General features: G+C 39.3%; 1 protein-coding gene and 1 long non-coding RNA gene across 3 annotated transcripts in view; one reads left to right on the plus strand and one right to left on the minus strand.

The window, feature by feature from the left end:
* Positions 1-442, minus strand: part of ankrd34c (ankyrin repeat domain 34C) — a 4067-nt gene extending 3625 nt beyond the window's left edge. For both annotated transcript variants that reach the window (XM_067419824.1, XM_067419825.1), the window contains exon 1: positions 210-442. The gene's annotated coding sequence lies outside the window, so the exon portion shown is untranslated. The remainder of the gene's footprint in view (positions 1-209) is intronic.
* LOC137042976 (uncharacterized) overlaps positions 1-16982 on the plus strand; it is a 25215-nt gene extending 8233 nt beyond the window's left edge. Inside the window, exon 3 of the long non-coding RNA XR_010898399.1 lies at positions 16751-16982. This is a non-coding gene — a long non-coding RNA (uncharacterized lncRNA). The remainder of the gene's footprint in view (positions 1-16750) is intronic.
* The last annotated feature ends 8654 nt before the right edge of the window (positions 16983-25636 follow it).

A 25636-nucleotide genomic window follows, 5' to 3' on the forward strand; every position in this document is an offset into this window, starting at 1 on the left:
ACAACTTTGGTCAGTCCATCTGGATCTCAAACGTATTTGTGTCCGTTTGATTACGAGTTCTCTAAAATTGAATTTCGTTGAACATTATTAGCAAACATATTGCATCATAATCATTAAATAGGCAACATATATTAAAAATATTCTAAATGTTAAATGCGTTTGTCAGGTAGTTTGACACCCACATAGATGAAGTTAATTAATTTCCTTACCTGGTTGACGCACAGGTTTACCATTGTAGAATAAGTCCACGGTAACGGTCTCCAATATTTTAGAAGCTGTGGAGAGGCATAGTTTCTCCTCACAGCTCGTGTAGTTATTTAGTTCAGACTCAACAGAACTGTCCTATTTTAGGTTCAGTCCTGTCGTGCAGGCACAACGACGCTCCAGCCCCACCGCTTTTGTTACTGAACGCAAGAGACCAGTCCAATCGCTACATTCCTGTTTGCGCACCCAAGGATCACACTAAGACGTTGAGGTTATAAATAACTTCTCCCTTTTTCACTTCGTGAATTAAACGTGAATCTGACTGACGTCAGAATCTACAAAAATAAAACGGTTCTGGTGTGAACCTGTGTTGTCATGATGAGCACAAACAAACTAAAAAAAAAAATCTTAGGATTAGGATTCAAATCAGTATCATAGACTGGTGCACACTTAGATGAATATTCAAAGAATAAGAAGGCTTGTGCACAAATTGCACCTGATTACTGGATTTGATGTGCTGACATATTATAATAATATAAGAATACTACACGTGTGTGTGCGTGCGTGCGTGTGTGTGTGTGTGGTATTATTTATAATAATTAGCCAAAAAAATGATACTAATTTAAATTACTGTCAAAATCACAATTTGAGTCTCCACAATGCCTTGTGTCATTAACAAGAGAAAATAATTATTTGATGTAAAATAGATGCATATAGCACTGATTAGGGTGATAATAGTGCACCTGTTCTTTTGATTAAACAGTTCAAATGCCCATTCTTATGCAAGTAGTGACGATTTGCTATCTATCTATCTATCTATCTATCTATCTATCTATCTATCTATCTATCTATCTATCTATCTATCTATCTATCTATCTATCTATCTATCTATCTATCTATCTATCTATCTATCTATCTATCTATCTATCTATCTATCTATCTATCTATCTATCTATCTATCTATCTAATGACAGCATTCCCACAGCTTATTGTCAGAGTTTGCATAGCAATTAAACACCCATAACTTGCTCTAGCCATTTCAGTCATATATAGCATAATAGGGACAGTTCTATTTTTAGGTTGCTATGAGACAGCACAGAATCATATTCTCACTGAGACCGATAGAATTTGTGGTGCTGGTGAGAGCATGAACTCAAAATATAAATAAATATAAAAAAATAAGAAACAAAAAAAATGAAACTATTACTCTTAGTAATGTTGTGACGCTAAGTTGCTTTTATGATAAAAAATTCTCATAAAATATGGTGGACTTTTGCCTTCGAATGACCCTTGTTTTTCCTTCCCTCATGTTTTTAATATCACACAAGGCCTGTGGCTATTTACTTTCTGATAAACTGCTCGCATTAGCCTTTTTTTTTCCACTGGAGCAAAACAATGATCCTTGAATGGTTCTGCTGATGATGACACTTCTGATCACTTAGGAGAATATTATTATTTACCCAGCCATCATGTCTGAGACAGAGGCTAGTTATGAAACTGCAGGGCGCTGCCAATCTCCATGTTTGTGTTCATCCTGCTGGCTAATGGTGTCGTTTGGAGCGTCACCAGCCAAATGACCACGCTTCATTTATCTTTACAAAAGTTTCCAGAGCACAGAAAGGTGGATAGTAACCAGATTTTCAATATCTGCTGTGGGGTCACATCTTTTTGAGTCTTTACAAGGGAAGTAAGGAAAAATATATGCATTCATATAGAGCAGCTCTCATGTGATGAGTGTTGTTAAGCAACAGAACTAAGGGCGGGTGCATGGTGGTGTGGGAAACAGATGCAATAGGATACCCACTGTTGTCGGTTATCAGTTTTAACATGCTTTATACATTGCAAATAAATAATTGTCTCCTTTGGCATGACACTGGTGATGACAAAAAAATCTGCATTTTGGTATAAGGGGAATATTTGTACATGAACCACTTATCTGACTTACAATGAGACGTGCCATGCTGTGAATTGGCATTGTTTTATGTGAGCATAGTGTGCTAGTTTGCCTTTCACAGTGTGCTTTCCAGGCATGGCTTCCTCAGGCATGCATGCGCTTTCTGACTGGGGAGCAGAAAGGTTCATGAGCTCTGTTGATTAGACACGTTCATTAACATGGGAACTACAGGGACGTCAGCACTCTTCCTGCGATTCTTTTTCTTTTTTCCCAGTGCAACGCCTTAGATACAAAATAAATAATGAAAGCGCCCGAGATTCAGCTCTCTCACCCCTGGGAGCTGTTTCCATTTTCAGACATCTTACATTGCACCTGATGCGCTGCCTCTGTCTAAATATAACCCCCATCGCTCTCTCTCTCTCTTTCTCTCTCTCTCTCTCTCTCTCTCTCTCTCTCTCTCTCTCTCTCTCTCTCTCTCTCTCTCTCTCTCTCACTCTCACTCTCCAACTTTCTCACTTTCTCTCACTCTTTATTTTACCCAAGAAGTGAAATCCTACTGTGTTAAAGCATTGCAGTTCTGCAGGATTAGTCTTTGGAAGCCATGGAATAAAGGAATAAAAAAGGTAATTTTAAGTTTAGATCTTACATTTCTGAGAAGAAAAATCTGAATTGCGAGATACAAACTCGCTATTGTCTTTTGTCCTTAGAATTGTGATAAACTTGCGAGAAAAAACTGTGAGGTAAAGTTATATGTTTAAATGTTATCTATGTAAAATGTTATAGGTTTAAATATTATTTCATGCCATAACTACTGCTATTACATTATGTTCCATATTAACTGCCTATGTGAATATTATGTAGACCTATTGTTTACGTTAAATTATCCCGTGGGTTTCGTCAGTCCAGTCTGTCTAATGGCTTGCAGTCATAAACATCTGCATTTAGCTTCAAAGGGCATCTTTGACTATATTTATTTTCTATAAAAATCAAGAATCTTTTTTGCATTCCAATTCTGACATTCAAAGGCAGAAAAATAAAATTTTCTGCGGCCAGATAGGCTCCAACCACAAAAAACGTCATCGGTGTTTGCCACCCAAAAGGTTTAGCATCACCCACATCTTTTGAAAATGTTTACCATATTTATAAGAAAGATGAATTACATCTTTTATATGACCACTGGTTATCTGCTATTATTAAAGGCTACTTCACTCGAATGAAGTTATCCCATAATTTACTCACCCTCAAGCCATGGCTTTCTTATTTCAGCCAAACACAATCAGAGTTATATAAAAAAATATTCTTGCTCTTCCAAGCTTTGGATGGGAGTTAATAGAGCCTACATTTTTTAAGCTCCAAAAAGCTCATCCATTCATCATAAAAGTAATCCATACTGCTCCAGGGGCTTAATAAATAGGCCTTCCATATTTATAACTTTTTAAACTACTATCACATGGTTTCCGGTAACGGTCATACGCAAATCGAGTTCCTTCTGGAAAAGTGACCTCTGTCTCGACGTAGGTATAGGATAAGCTTAGGTGAGAGTAGATGCCTCTCACGGTTCAAAAGAATAGGGCTGGGCAACAAACTGAAGCTCGAAATGTCGAATTTCTGGTTTATGACTTCTAATTTGTGACTGGTGTTTTAACCAAATTGGGTATATGGCCGTTACCGGAAGCCAGTGATTATAGTTCATAATGTTATATATATATATATAATATTTCTTACACAAACGCATCACTTAACTTCAGGAGGCCTTTTTTAACCCCCTTAATGATGGATGGATGCACCTTTTTGGGTTACCATTCACTCCCATTATAAAGCCTAGAAGAGCTAGGATTTATAATGTAACTCTGATTCTGTTTGGCTGAAAGAATAAAGTCATATACACCTAGGATGACTTGAGGGTGAATAAATTATGGTATCATTTTAGGGTCAACTAACCCTTTAATGTTGTTAAGTTTTACTTAATGAAACTGCACCGCTGTAAGAGTTTTTTTAGGTTCATACCCTTCAAATGTCCATATCAGTTCTTTTAGCTCTTGTGTGTTCCTCTGATTCTTCTTTTCCAAACAGCTCTCTCCTTCTGCCACTATTCAAATGTTTTGTCATTGCAAGTAATTAATCATTTCAGGATTCGGGTTCCAGCTAGAGTGTCTGCTCACTGAATGACCTTTTTGAGGCTAAGCCCAATTAGAGTGTGCCAACAGGTACCTGTAAGAGCGTTCATGGACGATCTCACAATCACAGCGAAATCAGTACCCGAAGGCAGATGGATCCTGGAAGACTTGGTCGAGCTCACCGAGTGGGCAAGGATGGGATTCAAACCTGAAAAGTCCAGAAGCCTGGTCCTGAGGAAGGGGCGTATACAGAACCGGTTCCGCTTCAAGATCAGAGATACCATCATCCCCACGGTCCAAGAAAAACCAGTAAAGAGCTTGGGGAAGTGGTTCAGAGCAGACCTCAATGATAGGCAGAGCGTGAGGGAGATGCTTATCCAAACAGACACCTGGATGACATCACTGGAGAAGAGCGGCTTGCCTGGCAAGTATAAGGCCTGGGGTTACCAGCATGGGGTCCTCCCTAGACTGCTTTGGCCTCTGCTAGTTAATGAGGTACCTGTATCCACCGTCGAGGGGCTGGAAAGGAAGATAAACACTTACCTGAGAAGATGGCTGGGGGTCCCAAGAAGCTTTTGCTCCATCGGGCTGTATAGCACAGGCAGCAAGCTACAGCTGCCTGTGACATCAGTGGTGGAGGAGTTTAAGGCGACAAAGACGCGTCAGGCCATGATGCTGCGAGACAGCAAAGACGAAAGAGTACGCCAGGCAGGCATTGTGGTCAGGACAGGCCGCAAGTGGTCAGCTAGCAGAGCACTGACAGAGGCAGAGGTCCGATTGCATCATTCAGATATCGTGGGGACAGTAGCCCAGGGCAGACTTGGACTAGGCTGCTCCACTAGAGTGAGCTGGAACAATGCCGACCCAAAGAAGCGGCGTACTATGGTGCAGATGGAGGTTCGAAAGGCAGAAGAGGAGGTTCGGCATGTCAAGGCTGTAGCCATGAAGAAACAGGGCAGCTGGACAAAGTGGGAGGGAGTACGAGGGAGGGCCCTGACCTGGCAGGACATCTGGAGTATGGAAGGACACCGAGTAAAGTTTCTGATGTGTTCTGTGTATGATGTTCTGCCTACTCCATCAAATCTCCACACGTGGGGGTTAGCAGAGAGCCCCAATTGTAAGCTTTGTGGAAAAACAGCTAACCTCGAGCATGTACTCTCATCGTGTCGGTTAGGCTTGGCAGATGGGAAATTTAGGTGGCGACATGACAAGATTCTAGCCCAGTTGGCAGATGGCGTAGAGCAGGCGAGGAAGAAGGTGAAGAAGATTTCTAACGGGCCTAACTTTATCCACTTCGTCAGGCCAGGAGAAAGCATTGCAACAGGACGAAAGGGTAGAGGGATCTTGGCTTCAGCAAATGACTGGGAGATGAGGGCCGACCTGAAAAAGCAGCTAAAATTCCCAGAAGAAATAGCCCACACAAGCCTTAGACCAGACATTGTCCTCTGGTCGAAAGGTATCAAGCAGGTGGTGCTCATAGAGCTAACAGTGCCCTGGGAAGAGAGGATGGAGGAGGCACAGGAGCGTAAGCTCAAAAAATACCAAGACCTTGTCCTCAAAAGCCAGCAAAACGGATGGAAGGCCTGGAACCTGCCCGTGGAGGTCGGCTGCAGGGGCTTTGCTGGGCAGTCACTCTGGAGAACCCTTGGAGTACTGGGTATCGAGGGTCTGGCCAGGAAGCGGTTGGTAGCCAATGTCACCAAACAGGCAGAAACAGCATCCCGATGGATCTGGATACAGCGAGATGTGCGGTGGCGGAGCCAACCTGGGGAAGGATCAACAACAGCAGAGACGGGTGGTGGTCAGCTGGGGTAGAGCCAGGACGCTGGATCTGCTGTCAAGCCCTCCCGAGGTGTCATGGGCTTAAATTGATGAAACATCAATGAAGGGGGGTGCCCATCTGATGACCGGCTGTAGCCACCCAAGTCTTGTTCAGGTATGTGGCCAAGGCCTGACTTGGCTCAGGAAGGAGGACGGTCCCGCTCGGCATAGTCCCGCTGGTGCCTTGGAAGGGAAGAAGGAGAGGAGAGTGGAGAGAGCGATGCCGCTGGCCCACAGATGGTGCAGGGCAGGGTACCTGTAAAGGTGGGCCAGGCGCGATGACCCACATCGTATTTTGCATATTGCATATGAGGGGCAAAATCCTAGTAATTTAGAAAACAAATCTCAGTAAAAATTTGTATTTATAGCTGATAGCAAGCTTAGACTCTTGCACAGTGTCTAGAACAAAAATGAAATGGGCAAACATTGATTGGGGACCACTTGATTGCAGAGAGCAAATCGTGGAGTGAAGAAAAGCCTGTCTAGTGCCTGAAATAGATCTTGTGATTTCTTCTTTTCTTTCTTTCTTTATTTGTTTTCACCTTGGCAGTTCTGCTTCATAGTTTATTATAATCCATTTGGTTTGTTTCCAATCTTGCATTGTACACTACTCTAACCGTTTATTGAGCTCAGTTTGCTTTTGTAAAGCATTAAAACAGATTTGATTATGATCAACCTGTAATGCAGTCTGCTTGTGAATTAATTACCAAACAAAAAGCCTCTTAAATAATAACATGATGTTGTTTTTTTGCTTTTCCCTCCTAACACCAAATAATGGCTCATTTTTCTCTGGTAGAATAGTGTAAGTAGCAGATGTTGGCCTGTTCTGTTGCATTTGATTTCACCACAGTGATGGAACAATAGCAATGGGTGGAACATGATCAAAGGGACCCACAGATATAATTATGGAAATCAAAGATCATTTTTGTCTCCGGTGGCAACATGTAATCCTAGTGTGAATAGAGAAAAAAGACAAATATCGCAAATGAGGTATTCAGTGAAACATTACCCAGAGAATGTTTGATCTATGAATCAGCCACTGTAATGTACAATTAATTTCAGTCTAATCAGTTCAGTGAAAGAGTTAATACAATGCTTGGTATCTCATGATGCGTTCACATCCTTTGTAAAAAGCCAAGCGATTCTTTAATGACTTTTGCAAAAGATGCATTTGCTTTGCATCACTTTTGCATCAAGTGAAGAGGTGGAAAGCTGCTTTTGGATTTCTGAATTAACATCATATTGTAAATCTGCTGCTGCTATGTAATTCTACTCAATGTTAGTTTAAGCACCCAAAGTCTATCACTAAGGAAAATGCTGGCTTTTGCTCTTGCACAGATTGCATCCTGGCAAGTATAAAGGCTGTGCATATGTTCTATCACACAGTTTTTAATCATCTTTACCCCCGACTCACTGTGACTAATCTTTACTCGTCTCTAGACCAAAATAATCAAATGAATATGCTTTCCGCTCGAAGTGTGCGGTCTTTCCCCTTCTTGTTGTGGTGTAGAATATTGGATGTTGCTTTTGATTGCGTGCTCCTGAGCTTAGCGTCTCTTTAAAAAGCGAGCCTGACATTCTCATGGCATTTGGTGTCTCAACGATTGTATCAGCCGAATGTGTGGGCTGTGACAGCAATGAACTGGCACAAACCTCACTGCAGCACTATGTCGTCTTCTCTTGCCCTCCTCTTGTGTCTCCTCTCCCACATGTAGACCATACCCTGTATCAATTCTCTCCTATACCACAGAAATATCTTCACGTGTACTTGCAGTACAGTATGCAACCTTAAATGAAGCCCTCGAGCCGTTTTATTTCAAGGAATGCTGATTGTCTTTGCTGGAGCTCGGAGATGGCTTCGGATCCTCTTATGCTGGCTGATGCTCTCGTCACTGTTGCATGCATTTACAATACAGGCAACAATCTTGCTTGGTGATTATTGTGTGGCGGGCCGTATCCTAGGAGATTTGTGAATATCTAATGAGGAGTTTGCTGCTCATTTTGCAGAGTGGGTGCTTTGATGTCTTTCTGTTGCATTTCCAGATTCACGTCAATTTCCTTTCTTAATGAAGCTGGAAGCCTGAAGGGTGTAGATTATGAGACATTTCCGGCTATTTGGAAAACATAGCTCGTCCTTTGATTGGAAAATTACAGTGGGACCCCTCATACTGAGGAGAAGGTCCATCTACTTTGCCCCGTTTCACTACTGTCCACTTAAAATGCTTGTGAAAATGAATCTAATCTGATTCTAATTGCTGTTTACTTTTTGAGTGCTTCTCAAAGACTATAAAATATCAAACGGAGGCCATGAGTTTGATTTTCATGTACTGAAAAAATGCACAGAATGTGATGTGTGAATTCGCTAAATGTATTTCATTATCACAAATTAATTAATCAGAAATGTGCTCCGTTATGTTTTCCTCACTAAAAATGTTTTATACATAAAGAAATTAATAGTACACTGAAAAGTATTATTTCAACTTCATTTAAAAAAATATGTAGGCTATTTAATTGCCGAGTTTCAGGTGATGAACTATAGATATAAAGTTCCACCAAGACTGTTATCATTCATTGTATTGCATTAAGTCGGGGTGTAAAGCAGATGGTTCATCACAATATGATATGATCTTGATTCTAGCAATACAATATTTTCCAATTCCTCAAAAAAAAAAAAAATAATAATAATAATAATTAAATGATGCGATTACAATCCGATTTGATTTAGCATTTTTTTTAACAGATAACCAAATTACAAGAAATAGCACAAATAAAAAATAAAAAAGCTTTTCAGGTTTTTCAGGTAGGTTTAAGAATTATTCAGGCACAGGAGTTAAAAAAGTAATCAAGTGTATAATAACACTGCATCTTCACTTTGTAAATTTAAACATACACTCACCTAATGGATTATTAGGAACACCATACTAATACTGTGTTTGACCTCCTTTCGCCTTCAGAACTGCCTTCATTCTACGTGGCATTGATTCAACAAGGTGCTGAAAGCATTCTTTAGAAATGTTGGCCCATATTGATAGGATAGCATCTTGCAGTTGATGGAGATTTGTGAGATGCACATCCAGGGCACGAAGCTCCCATTCCACCACATCCCACCATTTTAGTACAGTGAACACATTATCATGTTCAAGAAACAAATTTGAAATGATTTGAGTTCATTATCTTGCTGGAAGTAGCCATCAGAGGATGGGTACATGGTGGTCATAAAGGGATGGACATGGTCACAAACAAAGATCAGATAGGCTGTGGCATTTTTCTATTAAATGTTTATTTGTTAAATTGAGTTTCATGTTTGGCCTCCCCTTTTCTTATGTTGCTTCATTAAACGATGCCCAAATGGCACTAAGGGGCCTAAAGTGTGCCAAAAAAACATCCCCCGCACCATTACACCACCACCACCAGCCTGCACAGTGGTAACAAGGCATGATGGATCCATGTTCTCATTCTGTTTACGCCAAATTCTGACTCTACCATCTGATTGTCTCAACAGAAAGCGAGACTCATCAGACCAGGCAACATTTTTTCCAGTCTTCAACCCTCCAATTTTGGTGAGCTTGTGAAAATTGTAGCCTCTTTTTCCTATTTGTAGTGATGAGTGGTACTCGGTGGGGTCTTCTGCTGTTGTAGCCCATCCGCCTCAAGGTTGTGCGTGTTGTGGCTTCACAAATGCTTTGCTGCATACCTCAGTTGTAACGAGTGGTTATTTCAGTCAAAGTTGCTCTTCTATCAGCTTGAATCAGTCGGCCCATTCTCCTCTGACCTCTAGCATCAACAAGGCATTTTCTCCCACAGGACTGCCGCAAACTGGATGTTTATCCCTTTTCACACCCTTCTTTGTAAACCCTAGAAATGGTTGTGCGTGAAAATCCCAGTAACTGAGCAGATTGTGAAATATTCAGACCGGCCCGTCTGGCACCAACAACCATGCCATGCTCAAAATTTTTTAAATCACCTTTCTTTCCCATTCTGACATTCAGTTTGGAGTTCAGGAGATTGTCTTGACCAGGACCACACCCTTAAATGCATTGAAGCAACTGCTATGTGATTGGTTGATTAGATAATTGCATTAATGAGAAATTGAACAGGTGTTCCTATACTGCAAGAATTATGAGCCGCCCTTCCTGTCTGCTCTATCTCTGGTGTTTTGCATTAAGGACATTGCAGTTTAGGATCTCTTTAGTGTCCTGCGTTATTGGAACTGTGACTTTAATTATCTACTACCAGTTTATCCGTTTAAGGCTACTGTAGAAACATGACAGCGCAAGGTTAGCACCTAATTATTACCCAGGTAATATAACTACTGTAAGTGCATAGTATGTACATGGGAACAAGACTGTAAAAAAAAAAAGTGCTACCGTTGGATATTTTGATATAAGTAGCAAATCTTGCTGTATTACTGTCAGTTACATTCTTTTTTAAATGTATCAACTCACTGTTTTTTTTAAAATGGTGTAAGACTATAAATGTACTGTCCTTATTATGTTTTTTCGCAAGAGAAGTCGAGGCTGTTTAATCTGTTAGTGTGCGTGTGTGTGTGCGTGTGCGTGTGTGTGTGTGTGTGTGTGTGTGTGTGTGTGTGTGTGTGTGTGTGTGTGTGTGTGACAGCTTGTTAGAGAGCATCACACTGCCTTTGGTTTACACCCTTAGCTGTTGCTATGACGTCTTAGGCAGCGCAAGTGCTCTCTGACTAAAACACACTTCCTCTGCTGATAAGAGTGGGAATGTGAGTAGTGTTCATATTTTCTCTTCTGGTTTTCACGTTTGAGGTGGCAACAGAGCGTTTGTACGTGGCTTTGATGATGTCAGAGCTCATTTGCATCTTCCGTGCAGTATTAGCCTTCATAATCCATTAACACATACACAAACAATCTCTCAAGATGCCGTTTTCACAAATGTTTCCTCATATAGCATTTATCTTTTTATAAATCCAGAAGAGCTATATTGCTGAACTGAATAGAACCATCGGATAAGAGTTAACGTTGTGCCACACATTGAGCAGATAAAGGCGTGTTGTAGACAGAACCGTCTGCAACTGTTGAATAACTCATCTTTGGAGGAGTAGATAAAAGATGGCAGGTACAGCCTTGTTCATGTCGAGTTCAATGAAAAGTCAGTAATTGTTGCCCTGAGCTGTAAGGTGTTGCGGAGGCCACACAATAAGAGCCATTAGACTGTGCTCAAACTTCATAAAGAAGCCCCTTTCCTTTTCCCAGTGCCCACGCTCCTTTTAGACTACGGTTCTTCCCGTGTCACAGGGTGCATTTGCGTGGTGCTTGTAACAGTGAATACATCTGTGCTTTAGTGATTCTAAAAGACCCCCTGAAACACTCGATGCTGACGCATGTTTGTCATAAAAAGCTTTTTACCTGCTTATGAAATGTATCCAGCCCAGATACCCAAGGACTGTTTGCTAGAAGCATGGTTTGGTCTTTGATAATTCACATGGCTCAGGACCACTGTTCGGTTTGGCTGAATTCTCACCTGCCGACATGCCCAGCAGGAATAAGCGGGTCTGCCATCAGAGATAGCAGCATGAGAGCCAAGAGCGGATTGAAGCATTCGGCACTGCTCTTCTCTGATTCTCATCCGGTCAGGTCAAATAACTCTACACCATCTTATTTGGCTATGCTCCCCTCTAATGTCATGCAATCGATTGCTGTCTGTTTTAGATGAAATGTTTTTTGTATCATGGTCTGTCTGAGTACTCGATTCTGTTTGGCTGGAAAGTGCGCAGTAAAACCGTTTCATGAACATGTAGTTCCAGTCTGTTTTAGTCCCTGGGTCATTTTGACCCCAGATTCATTTCAATTTTTAATAAAATTTTTTTTTTTTTTTTTAATTTTGAGTAAGATTTTTTTTAATTTATCAGAGTTTAATAATATAAAATCAGTCCCTCGTGGATCAATTTGACCCCCTTAATGGAATGCTTCAGTATACATAGAAAATCTAAAAAATGCTCAAAATTAAAACTAAACTTTACCCCTAAAAATGATTTTATAATATCTACATGTTTATCTGAATGCATACTGAAGTGATTAACTTAAGAACTAACGTTAGGACCCAGTAGAAGAGTGCATTTGCTCTATATAGAGCTATCTATTAGCCTGGATGCCAGCTGAATTTAGCACCGCCCTCAACATTTGAGGTTGGGAAGTTTGGTCTGGTCTTGATCCATTGTGGAACAACTATGCTCAAACCAGAGCTGTTCGGACCAATCAAATTGTCAGGGCGGGCTTTATACGATAATGGACAGATAATCCACAGTAACGTAATCATCCACGTCACCAAAGAGTGCTTGGGTTGAATTCGTTCTAATCCTAAACGGAGAACTTGTTCGTATATATTCACCTTTACTATTTCTCTCAAAAATGATGATCATGTTGGTAAGTACTCTGTGTATCCTTGAATTATTTTTACAACACCGGCAAAGACTGTTTACTCTCATCTTGTTCTTCTACTTCTTCCAGTGTGCGTGCAGTTGAGTTCTGTTGACTACTACACGTACACGTCGCTCATCACTTCCTCCGTTGCTCTGATTGGTTGTAGGTCTATCCAATCGATGTCTTTCCTGGTTCGGTTGAAACACGCCCCATAATTACAGCCCAATGGAGCAATATCAGACCAAGGGGGTAATCTAGCGCTCGGAAAGCGTTCCACCCATAGGGGCGGCCATTGCTAACCAAGCCATCACCTGCTGTTAGCATCCCATTGACTCCCATTCATTTTTGAGTCACTTTGACAGTGAATAACTTTACATCTGAGACGTTTAAAGACTCCATTTGTCCATTGTTTATTTCTAAAGAAACACGACAATCTATAAAAGGCTCCGTTACCTTGTATCTAACACTATTGCCCCGTAGAAGCTGTTTTTGTAAAAATAGGCTAACTATTGCGTCATAACCAACGCGACCCTGTCGCACAGTTAAGAAATTACCGTATAGACCTGAGGAGACGCTCGAAGGCAATCTTTTACTGTCTATGAGACAGTCGGGGGGACGTGGAGACATAAAGTCTGATAAAGTCAAGGGAGAAGAATGGGAAGAAGCCCATAGTGAGCCAAAAGCAACGGGAGAAAATATTTTAACAACGTGATTCAGCTTTCACTTTCCACAACTACTAGAAGACCTACAGCTGTCAGACAGGAGGTTCACGTCACATCTATGTCGTCAAGCTCAGTCTGAGCCTGCGCAGTTCGCTCAGCCATCAGGAAGTGAGTGCCCCTAGGTTGACTTCATTATTTCACCGTTGACGTCAATGGGGTCGCTCGGTCCATTTCTTTTACTGTCTATGATTCTGACTAGAGTCTGACTATGACCACGTTAGGCTAGCTATCTATGGCAGGAGTCTTGAAATATCATGTTATATTATTATTTTTATCACAAGAGGTCGACAGAGACACCCAATATGAGAAATTCTGAACTGAATTAACAGGATTATGCATGAAATGTTGAGTTTTTTTAAAGTTATTTTTTAATTTAAGTTGAAAGAATATGCTGAAATTATGTTATTTATTGATTAAATCTATAGCGCTGGACATGAAAATTATACTAGCAAAAAACACTTGCACTCGCATTACGCCGGGTATATAGTAACAGTAATAGTGTTTCTTTACAAAATGATATTGCCAACTACTGGCCTGGAAGCATAATACAGCATTTTTAGTAGTTTTCGTGGATCTACAACATTTTTCGTCTATATGCGAAAAACACTTTTAATTCATCGTTGTCCTGTAAACTTTCCCTTAATAGAAAATATATTAGCACAGGAAAGCTGAGCTTAATTTCTTGAAACTTTATAGAAACAGTTTTCTCGGAAGGGAAGCCGAGTGTCATTTCATTCGCTTATTAATATCTTGCTTACTAAACAGATGCAGGAGCGGAGCCGGTGGTCTCTTCGAATCTAATCTTGTTTTAATTATCCTAAAGCAGTAAAACCATAGATGAAAGGGAGGCCAGATATCCATTAAAGGGTCAAGCTTGAAATCTTCTCTAAGGATGCTGCCTGTCGACAGTGAACTAGAGGCACACCATCACGGTATCACATATTCTGCTTCCAGTGTGCCTATAGAGAAAGAAGCATATTGTTAGGAGGAGGAGCATGTGTGCATGTCACATACACAGCTATGGAACACTCTGCATACAGCAATCTCAATATCACAAAAGGATGAGTCATCTGTATTATAATATCCCCTGTGATGTCTCCACAAAACAAGCTTGATCCACACACAAACACAACGAATAAGTATAATGACATGCCGTGGTTTCTTTTATCTGTGTTCTTACAAACTTTCTCATCTGTTTTCATTATTTGGTAAAAGACCTGCTTGATTTAGCCTGCAATATTGTGCAAGAACATTGACACATGTAATGTCTGTTGTAGAAATGGGAGCACGGGAAACATATTTTTTTTTGCTTCTTGCTATTTTATGCCTGGCATCTGACACAGAAACATTTTACATAGCATTGATTTGTGTTGTGCACAACAGATGGATGTGGTTGCGGTCCAAGAGCATAAATTCAGTGCTATTATTGCAGATGGTACATTGTTAATTTGAAAGGAGCATGTAAACACATAAGACACAATAAAAGGGCTGTCATATATGATGCACGTTTTGTGAAAAAATCAGTCTGTGCGATGAATACATTTACCACAGTAGCACACTTACTAGTTTTTTCATGTGTGTGAGACAGTCGCTTGCTTGTGTGAAGTGAGACACATTTGTTGTGTTTTTGTCTGTATGTGAGGCTAATCTCGAGCTCCACGATTAACTGAAATGAAACGGAATGAGATTATTAAAAAAAATCATGACATTTTAATTAAAGTGCAAGTGCACAGCACTGAGATCAGAGCGGATCGATTGGTCCAATTGTGTGGTCTGTGCTACTAATTAATACTAATTTAACTTGTATGTAGATTCTAGTGTCACTAAAAAGGTTGTAGGAGAAATAGACTCAACCTCATTCCAATCGCATAATGCATGCATGTTTCTGAGAGAGACCTAATGGCTACAAGTGCATGTATAATGACTCATTCTGAGGTGATATGTTCAATGTAAGGGCCCTTGATTTGCCGCTTTGTTTGCATTGAGATCTTTCTAATCAGATGAGATGTAAGATAGAAGGATTGTTTCCAGTACTAGCTTCTCAGGAAATTCACAGATTGGTGCTGATCTGCTGGTGTGCCGGTTCCAATGCAGAAGCCAATGCTTATGATACAACTTTTATTTCATTTGAGAGAGACAGAAGGTGGACTGCAGTGTGGATTCAGCTATTCAGCTATATTCAACTTAATATGCTCTGAATATGTTCAGTCCACTTGCAAATAATACAGAGAAAAATACACTGTAAAAAAACAAGTTTCGTTGTTCATAAAGTTTTTAAGTACAATTAACTTGCATGTCTAACTTAAATTACGTTAAACTGACATAAAAAATGAGTTGAATCTTGTATAACTTAGTAGCTTATATTGTGTAATAACTTTTGCGAACATTTGCGTAACTTATTTTAAAGAGTTAAAGCAACATAAAAACCTGTTGTTATGACGTATTAATAATATAATTTTTAGAGTGTAGGATGGCTGGGTACATTGTGCATTGAAGATGCCCTGAGAAACAAGTGTGTTTTGTGTTACAGTAACACTTTATTTTACAGTGTTTTGTTACACATGTAACATGTAGTTACTAGTTACTGTTGCAAAATGATGCATAATTACATGCAACTAACCCTAAAGTAGACCCCAACCCTATATTAAGTTCATGTATTTAATTATGATAACTATGTACTTAGTGTATTATTACACTGTAACACTGAGACCTTAAAATAAAGGGTTACACTTTATTGTGATGTGTACACCTAAGTGTAATTATACATTTAAGTACTGAGCAATAATAATTAACTATCTAACTGTATACATGTACGTACTGATTAGGGTTTGGTTAAAGGTTAGTTGCATGTAATTAAGACACTGTAAAATAAATTGTAATTTATTTTAATGTGTCATTGTTACAGCGTGCACTCCAAAAAATGATATGTTGGATTTACTTATTTTTTTTATGTCAACGGGTTTCACATAACTGGTTTATGTTAAATTTAATTAACATATATTTCAGTAAACTAATTCAGTGTCATTTAGTTGAATAAGGTTAACATTCTTAATTGTCCAAAACTACAAAATTCAATTATTCTAAAAGGAATATCAAACAAAAACCATGACAAGTAATCCAGTTTAATTACAAAATAAAAAATGTTATCTAACAAAAATGTTGTTTTACAAAATATTGGCTAGCCAGAAGATGGTTTTGTTACATCAATGGACTGCTGTTTTTGTTATTAAAATTGTTAGTAAGTACATGTAACATAACAACGAGACTGTAAAATAAACTGCTACCAATATTTCTAAGAATTTATAAATATTTATATTAATAAAAAATAATAAAGATTAAGAGAATGCGATATAAACGTAATACGATATAAACATATAAACGTAATATAATCTAATCATAAGTCTTTCTATGAATTATGTAATACACATGCGTGTAATATTTGCAACCATAAGCACATTTATATTATAGTGATATTTATTTACACAGGAATATGGTGTGAAATTGAAGTTAACATCTATAGATACAGTGTTGCAGCAGTGAACACTATGTAGGGACCCTGTGAATGAGAAAGCAGTTTGAGTCCTATATTTGATGTTACAGGTGTTGCTTGTGAAGAGGAAGTGGAAGGGTGAGAAGGAAAGAATTCAAGCGAGGATGGTACGGACAATAGATGTCTTTTCCCTCCTCTTTTGTCATAAGTGAAGGGTGCTATTTCTGGCATGTCGTCAGGCTTTCCTTGGAGTTATACGTCGGTCTCCAAGTCTACCTGAGATCTAATTACATAGAATGACTTCACCTGACAGCCGGGGATGACATACTCGCACACACTCATAGACGCACGCCAATGACCTCATCAGCTTCCTCTCAACTCTTAACTAAAGGATGAACTCTATGAATATTAATGCTGCTCATATTAACTCATGATTATTCAGATGCTGCATAAGGTGTACAGCAGAACAGACAGTATGGACGTGGTCACAATTCAAATAAAGGTGTCCATTTAATTGTATTAGAGCAGTGGTCCTGGAGGCTCTCCAGCCCTGCATATTCTGTGTGTCTCCCTCATTCATCACACCTGATTCAGCTCAGCTCGTTAGTAGAGACTGCAAAAACTAAACTGGGTGTGTCTGATAAGGGAGACATTCAAAAGTGCCTCCAGGACAGGTTTGAAAACCACTGGTCTCGAAGAATGTTCATTTTCTGTCTCCACACTGATTAAAACATTCACTAAATGTTTGAAGGGGAAAAGATGCAAACCTTTTCCATGCGTGATTCGAAGCTGAATGGCAGCTCGCAAGCTCTGACGCTTCAGAAGACTGATGTTTGAAGCAAAATCTGTGATATCCGAGTGATAACCACCTGAAGGAATTTACGTAAATCCATTCAGCAAATGCCACAACCTTATGAGGTTGGCCAAAAGCAAAAGAGGGATTGAAGTGGAGGGATTTCGTTCATCTCTGTAATGGCAATTAGTTTAATAGAATTTAGTCTTGTGCAGTCAAACTTTCAGACTGACGGCAGGTCTGGACTCCATAAGCTTTGATTAGCCAAAATCACAGTTCAGTTTGTTCCGTGTCATGTTTAGGGGTGTGTGAATGTCATTTTAAAGAGTGTATGCAGCAAATTTTACATCCTTCTCATACTTTTGAAAATCCAGCATTTAGTTGAACCTAATAAGCGATCATTTTCCCAGTTGTAAATATGATCTTCTTCCATGAGGGGTTTGGCTTCAAGGCATCTTTTTTTCCGGGCGGACCAAAGGGTTAGTTCACCCAAAAATAAAAAATGATTCTTCGGAACACAGTTTAAGATATTTTATATTTAGTCCGACAGCGCATCTAAGTGTATGCACACTATACTGTCCATGTCCAGAAAGGGAATAAAAACATCATCAAAGTAGTCCATATGTGACATCAGTTAGTTCATTAGAATCTCTTGAAGCATCGAAAATACATTTTGGACCAAAAATAACAAAAACTACGACTTTATTCAGCATTTTCTTCTCTTCCGGATTTGTTTTCAAACCTAACTAACTGATGTCACATATGGACTACTTTGATGATGTTTTTATTCCCTTTCTGGACAGTTTAGTGTGCATATAGATACGCTCTCGGACTAAATATAAAATATCTTAAACTGTGTTCTGAAGATGAACGGAGGTCTTACGGGTGAGGAACGACATTAGGGTGAGTCATTAATGACATCAGTTTCCTTTTTGGGTGAACTAACCCTTTAAAGAACCCGACACACGTGTCTCAAGGAAATCCTGTAGAATTCAACCAATCAGATGAACTTGTTTCCAGTTAAGTGTGCCATATGCATCAGATGTTCAGCCAGCGGTCCGTGACATCTGAGGCTGAGAAGAAATGGAATGCAATGAGTATTGCAGAAAACAGAGGCAAAGCATGTTTGGGCCTGGTTTGAAACCCTTCTGGGAAAACCAGGTTAATGCTGGAGGAGGTTATGACAGGTTGCTGTGTTCTGTGTAAATCTGAATGCCTCAATGTGCAACGAGGACATTATGTTTAAAAAAAAAAAAAAGTCTTTCAATTCCAGTTCCAGTTGTATGAAAGCTGTTTTGAGAGTAGAGGAAAGCAGCGGATTGACTATTTGTACAAACAGTGATCATAATCTGTCAGGAACAGTAACAGCATAATAACATGACAAAATGCATCTGAAAGTGCTGTTCCTGTTTAAATGGCATTTTGTTATATGGCCCTGAAAAATCTACAAACAATGTTTGAACATTAAAAAAATAGTTCATATCGACAAAAGCTTAAGGAGTTGCATACTATACCGTTCAAACGTTTTATTAAGACATAAATAATACTTTTATTTCAAAAGTAACAGTAAAGACTTTTACACCTTAACAGATTTTTTAAAAAATATGTTTCAAATAAATGTTTTTATTAACTTTCTATTCATCAAATATATCTGATTTTTGATGTAATGTGTTAGAAGCAGGAAAAATGGAAAAAACGTAAGGATTTGAGCAAGTTTGACAAGCACTAAATCGATGGCTAGGGTCAGAGCTTCTCCAAAACTGCAGCTCTTGTGGGGTGTTCCCGGTCAGAATCTATCAAAAGTGGTCAAAGCAAGGAACAGTGGTGTACCGGTGACAGGGTCATGGGTGGCCAAGGCTCATTGATGCACGAAGGCTGGCCCGTGTGGTCAGATCAAACAGATGAGCAGCTGAAATTGCTGAATAAGTTAATGCTGGTTCTTATAGAAAGATGTCAGAATACACAGTGCATCACAGTTTACACTTTATTTTAAGGTGTCCATGTTAGGTTTGGTTTAGTTAGTTGCATAATGGACTATTGTTACTACTAACTGTAAACTGTGTAACAGGGACACTAAAATAAAGTGTTACCAAATAAAGTGTTTCACATTATTACTTTTTGTACTGTATTTTGATCAGATTGCAAGACTTGTGAATAATGGTCAAATTCTGGTCTGTTTCTCCTATAAACCATAAGAATGGTTTCAGAAAACCATGCATTAAATTCGTTATATTGCTTTTTTAGGTTGGGGGGCATTTTTTATCAGAGGTCACTGTCACTATGATGACTGTCATTATATGTCAAGAGCTGTGTAATGATTCTAAAATGTATACTTTTGTTTTCCTGAGGGGGAAAAAAACAGCATATCAAATGACGAGTGTGAGTAAAGACAGATTTTTCATTTATCATTAAACTATTCCTTTATAATCTTGTGTATTGATGCAGACAACTTGTCTGAAGAGGGATATTTAAGATCTAATACCTCAAAATAATAATGAATGATATGTTTATGAAAATGTCTGCTTCATGACATGTTACAAACGGAATATGTCACAGATTTGTGTACCCCCCCCCCCCCCCCCACACACACACACACACACACACACACACATTTTTTTATAATAATGCTTTTGTACATAACCTGTCATCATCAGGTAGCACTTGAAGACGTATTACCATATCGTTCTCATATCCTCATTATCCTAGTCCTTTGCTGACTGTGTGCTTACATCCACTGGTTGGGCTGGTGCCGTGGTGCTAGGCAGATGTGCTGTTTCTGTAACACCTTTAGCTGGAGCCCCAGATGGAGGAAGAGTGGCCTAAATAAATAAAGTCTCCATGCTGAGTTCCCGAGTGACTCCTGCTGCTTTCCCTGATGCTGTGGGTTTGGCTGCTCTCTTTAAACCCCGTCGTCCAAGTAGTGAACTGGCCCTCTTATTTAAAAAAGAGAGAGTGAAGTTATGATGGATGGATGATGGCATCCACATAGGCACATTGTGTGCATACACTACCATCCAGAAGTTTGACGTCTGTAAGGGTGTTTAATGTTTTTGAAAGTCTCTTCTGCTCACCAAGGCTGCATTTATTTAATCATAAAGACAATAAAATAGTAATATTGTGAAATATTATTTCAATTAATAATAATAATTGTGTGTGTGGGGGGGGGGGGGTGTCCTTGGTCATATTACATTGTGGGGACATGTCCCCATAAGGATAGTAAAACCTGAGATCACCTACATTGTGGGGACCAGCGAGGTGTGTGTGTGTGTGTGTGTGTGCGTGTGGGAGAGAGAGAGAGAGAGAGAGAGAGAGAGAGAGAGAGAGAGAGAGAGAGAGAGAGAGAGAGAGAGAGAGAGAGAGATTTAAATGCGACAAAAGTCCTATAGGGTCTTGGACCACTCTGATGAATACTCAATTTAAAAAAATAAAATAAAAAATGGGAATAAGTTCAGTTTAAATAATTTACACCATGCTAAGTTTTTATGGTCAGAAAGGAAAAATGACTCTTTCACAAAATAATTATTAGCTCACATTCAGCACATTTCTTATTATTTGTCTACTATCATGAATTGATATTGCACATGAATCATGCAGATGACCAAGTGTGTTCTGTTCTCATCTTTTATTCTTGCCATGAAACAAACAATGCGTTGTTTGGGAATCACATCCACTGCAGTTAGAGTTTTCTGTAAATTGTGTGTTGGAGGACATTGATACTTCTTCTAGATGAGACATTGCAAATCAATTAGTAAATAAATAAACTGTATCAGATCAGTTAAGTGATTCATTCTTACTCATGATGCTTAGCTAGACTAGTCCATTTTAAAGTCTCATCTGGTGAATTTATTTGGCTTATCTTGTTCTAGCATCAGTAATAGCTCCATCTGAACATGAATGCTAATCAAAAAGTCTGGCAATAGGCAGAATGGCTATGAAAACATTGATGCTGAAAACAGTAACGGGGTTGCTTATGTGTTTGTTCTTTGTTGTTACAAAATAACACTTCAACACTGATAGCACTGACATGTATTCTTGCAATAATAAAATTGAAATCCTGCAAACTTTACAATTAAAATATGTCCTGAAGTACATTAACCATAGTTGTTGTGCAAATGCCCAAAGGGACTGTGTGAGGTAAAGGAAGATGCCAGCTTATAAATAGGGATGAACATAGAGCAGCCTGGTTTATAACTTCATTGCCATGGTGATAATGACTGTATTTTCCCTCAATCGCAACTAATAGAGCCTGTCTTTTATGAAGCATCTCAGAAATGCCTGTTTTAAACAATGCAAAGGCCTTTTACACTTTAACCACGAGACAAAGAATAAATAATCATTTCTGTCCATTTCGAGGTAGCATATTTCATTTGTATTGTCATTTATCGCTATGATCTAGGTAGCTATTCAAATTAAAGATTGTTAAAGGGAACCTATTATGCAAAATTCCCTTTTACATAGTGTTTGAACAATTGTGTGTTGGCAGTGTGAACACAATCACCCTATAATGGTAAAAATCGTCCCACTCCTATTTTTTTAATCCCAATAAATCATAAGTAAATCATGAAGCTGTTTGTAGAATGTAGCTTTTGTAAAGTCAAAAATGCTTAAGCCCCGCCCACGACTGCTGACGGACTCCGCCCTATTAGCATTGACCTTGCCCCGATGTTTATCTTCTGGCCAGAGCATATAACAGAAGCAATGTATTAAGTGTATTAAGTAAGAAATGTATTGCTACTTAATGGTATTCAGTCAAGAGCAGTGAATGATTATCTGTTTTTCTTTTGTTGTTTGATTCATATTATCAGCATATATAGCAGTATTATGCTGCTTTCACTTTAATACACAGGTCTAAAATACACAGGAAATTTCTTTACTTGTTGTTCACATTCACAGACATAACCAACTGTGTTTATGTGAACTTTGTGTGCTTTTGACATAGCCTTGCGTGTATTTGACAGTTTAAGCGCAATAAGATGTGAAAGAGAACTTAGTTTAATACTCACTGGACGCTCCATCTGACATCCAACTTTCTGTGTGCTACTTTCGGATATCTGCACTCAGAAAACCATAAATCAGAAGTTTAGACTGATATGGGTTAAAAACGCATGAGATAAACTTTCATGATGATAAAGAACTGCAATGTCACCAGCGTGACTGCAACAGAGATGATAATCAAAATCAAACAGATATACTATATTGCCAAAAGTATTGGGACACCCCTCCAAATCATTAAATTCAGGTGTTCCAATCACTTCAAAGGCCAAAGGTGTATAAAATCAAGAAGCTAGGCATGCAGACGCTTCTACAAACATTTGTGAAAGAATGAGACACTCTCAGGAGCTCAGCACGCCGCCAGTGGACCCTATAGAGCAGTGGAGACGTCTTCTCTGGAGTGACAAATCACGTTTCTCTGTCTGGTTTGGCGGTTGTCAGGAGAATGGTTGCCTGAATGCATTGTGCCAAGTGTAAAGTTTGATGAAGGAGGGATTATGGTGTGGGGTTGTTTTTCAAGGGTTGGGTTTGGCCCCTTAGTTACAGTGAAAGGAACTTTTAACGCTTCAGCATACCAAGATATTTTGGACAATTTCATACTCCCAAATTTGTGGGAACAGCTTGGGGATGGCCCCTTCCTGTTCCAACATGACTGCGCACCAGTGCACAAAGCGTCGGTCCATAAAGACACGGATGGGTGAGTTTGGTGTGGAGGAACTTGACTGGCCTGCACAGAGTCCTGACCTGAACACCTTTGGGATCAATTAGAGCGGAGACTGCGAGCCAGGCCTTCTCGTCCAACATCAGTGCCTGACCTCACAAATTGCCCTTTAGAAGAATGGTCAAAAATTCCCATGAACACACTCCTAAACCTTATGGAAAGCCTTCCTAGAAGAGCTGAAGCTGTTATAGCTGCAAACAGTGGGCCAACTCCATATTAAACCCATGTGCAGCTAAAGGCAGGTGTCACAAAACTTTTGGCAATATAGTCTATTTTAGTTTTTGGCACAGTATATGAGGCACAAGCTGTAAAGTCTCCACCCTCTTCTGGAATGGGTTGAAAACAGCAGCTCTTTTGCATTTAAAGATACATGCATGAAATCAGCATGTTTTTCCTTACATTCAAAAATGATGAGTCTTGACTAGCTCATGAACACACATCTTTTGTCGTCTATTAGATATGCCAAGTGAAAGAATGTGACGATTGTGGACGACGACCATTTGATTTACACGGGCATCATCTTAGAGCCAATCTGATAAGACACATCAGATTGCTTTGAGCAGGGAGCGTCTGTTCAATAACGCAACATGAAAGGCTGACATTACCCAACTATTCACTGCCAGCTAATGTGATTGAGCAGGGATGGAGAAAACAGAAGTCACGGCACTGCTTCGCTTCTGTGTTTAAGGCGCTGTAACAGCAGACTAACATGAATCTTCGACTGAATTAGTTCTCTTTTATACAATAGACATGAGGTAAAAAGTGCCTCATGCCAAGCTGAAAGAACTTTAATTATTGTCCTGCCTTTGTGCCCTGTCTAAGGCTGTAATAATAGCAAATTCTTTAGCTTTTCATGTCTCATTTGATCACTGCATGACGCACAGGTAAATGTCACTCAGTTCCTCAATTAACTTTGAGTGGATGCCTCTTGAACCGTCATAGTTCGTCTCGATGATATTTTAATGCATCGGGGATAGGTGTTTCATTTCGTTCCCACAAATTCAATCTGAAGAGCTTAGAACATGAAAGTCAGACTATCGTGTCGAACTGAGAAAGGATTCTGTATATTAGAGGTGATGCCATCTTTTCTGGCAACATGTTCAATAGTGACTGTTAAACACTCATTAGTCTATATTTATCTCATTATTCAGAGACAGGCATTTATGAAATTGTTAGCTCAAGGGTTGAGGGTCTCTGCACAGACAAGCTATTTTTCAATGTTATTGTGTCCAAATGTCATCATTTATCCTCTTTCAGGGTGCACAGTTACAACATATGGATCATCACCTGTTAAAAGAAGGGTTTCGATTTTGACTCATGAAAGCCTATACCATAATGTATGATTTGTTTGGCATTAAGCATAATGGCAAATTAATATGCTGTTGTATTCTAATAACTGAACAAATGGGATATTCATTTATTTGTGTCTTTCTTTTGTGTGCATCTCACTTATAGATGTTTGTGAGGGGCTAACAAATAAACCAATTAAGCTCTTATTTACTGACAAGACGAGTGGAACAGAGTGTTCTTAACTCAAGAGCTCTGCACACCCTTTACTAGTCAATTATTTAACCAGACTTTCCTTCTGAAGAACATGACAAATAAAACAGACAAACTAATAAACTTATATAATTGCTAAATTCTGCAAAATAGCAATAAAGCTTTTCCATAGATAGAGTTCCTTGCTAGTTTCTGTATATTCTGTATACTTTCTTCCTCTTGGATGTTCAAACACACTTTTATAAAGTCAAATGCACTTTTATAAACTGACACTCAATAATGTTCACTATGGTTTCAGACACCACACAAAATGGCTGTCTCCTCAAAAGGTGCCCTATTTAAGGGTATAGTGTGCGTTTTCGGATTCAGCCATGTTGCTTGTCGCTGGAATCTTATCTCATTGTGTCTAGTTAGGACACGGTGTGAACTTTTAAGGAACGTTGCTCAAGGTTGAGAGAGCATCCCCTACTATCCTCAGCAGATAGCAGACTCAATCCTCAGCAGACAGTGTTTCGCAGATGTTTGTTACTTGAATCTAACAAGCTTTTTCTTTTGTTTCATGTTACTGGTGATGTGATGTTTCTACATTACCCACATAGTAGGGGATGTTCTCGCAAACCTTGCGCAACGCTCCCTATAAAAGTTTACACTGTGTCCTAACTAGACACGATGTAATAAGATTCCAGCGACAACCAACATGACGTAACCCCTACTGTTCGGACCGGGACTGCCGGCATGAGAGTCGGACACTCTAACAAGGAGGCTAAAGGCTGCAACCTCTAGTGTCAGTCGCTAGAGCGTCTCTTGAGGTCAGAGGAGTGAGGTTTACTCGCACAGCAACTACTACTAGCTGGCCTCTGTTACAATGGCTGAATCCGAAATCACCCTCTATACCCTTAAATAGAGCTCTATTTTAGGGGAAATTTGAGGATATTTGGGATATACGCAGAACATTCCCATATTGTTCCCTGTTAGTCAGATGTGGACATT

This window comes from Pseudorasbora parva, chromosome 16 (assembly GCF_024679245.1).
Source record: "Pseudorasbora parva isolate DD20220531a chromosome 16, ASM2467924v1, whole genome shotgun sequence".
NCBI classification, from domain to species: domain Eukaryota; kingdom Metazoa; phylum Chordata; class Actinopteri; order Cypriniformes; family Gobionidae; genus Pseudorasbora; species Pseudorasbora parva.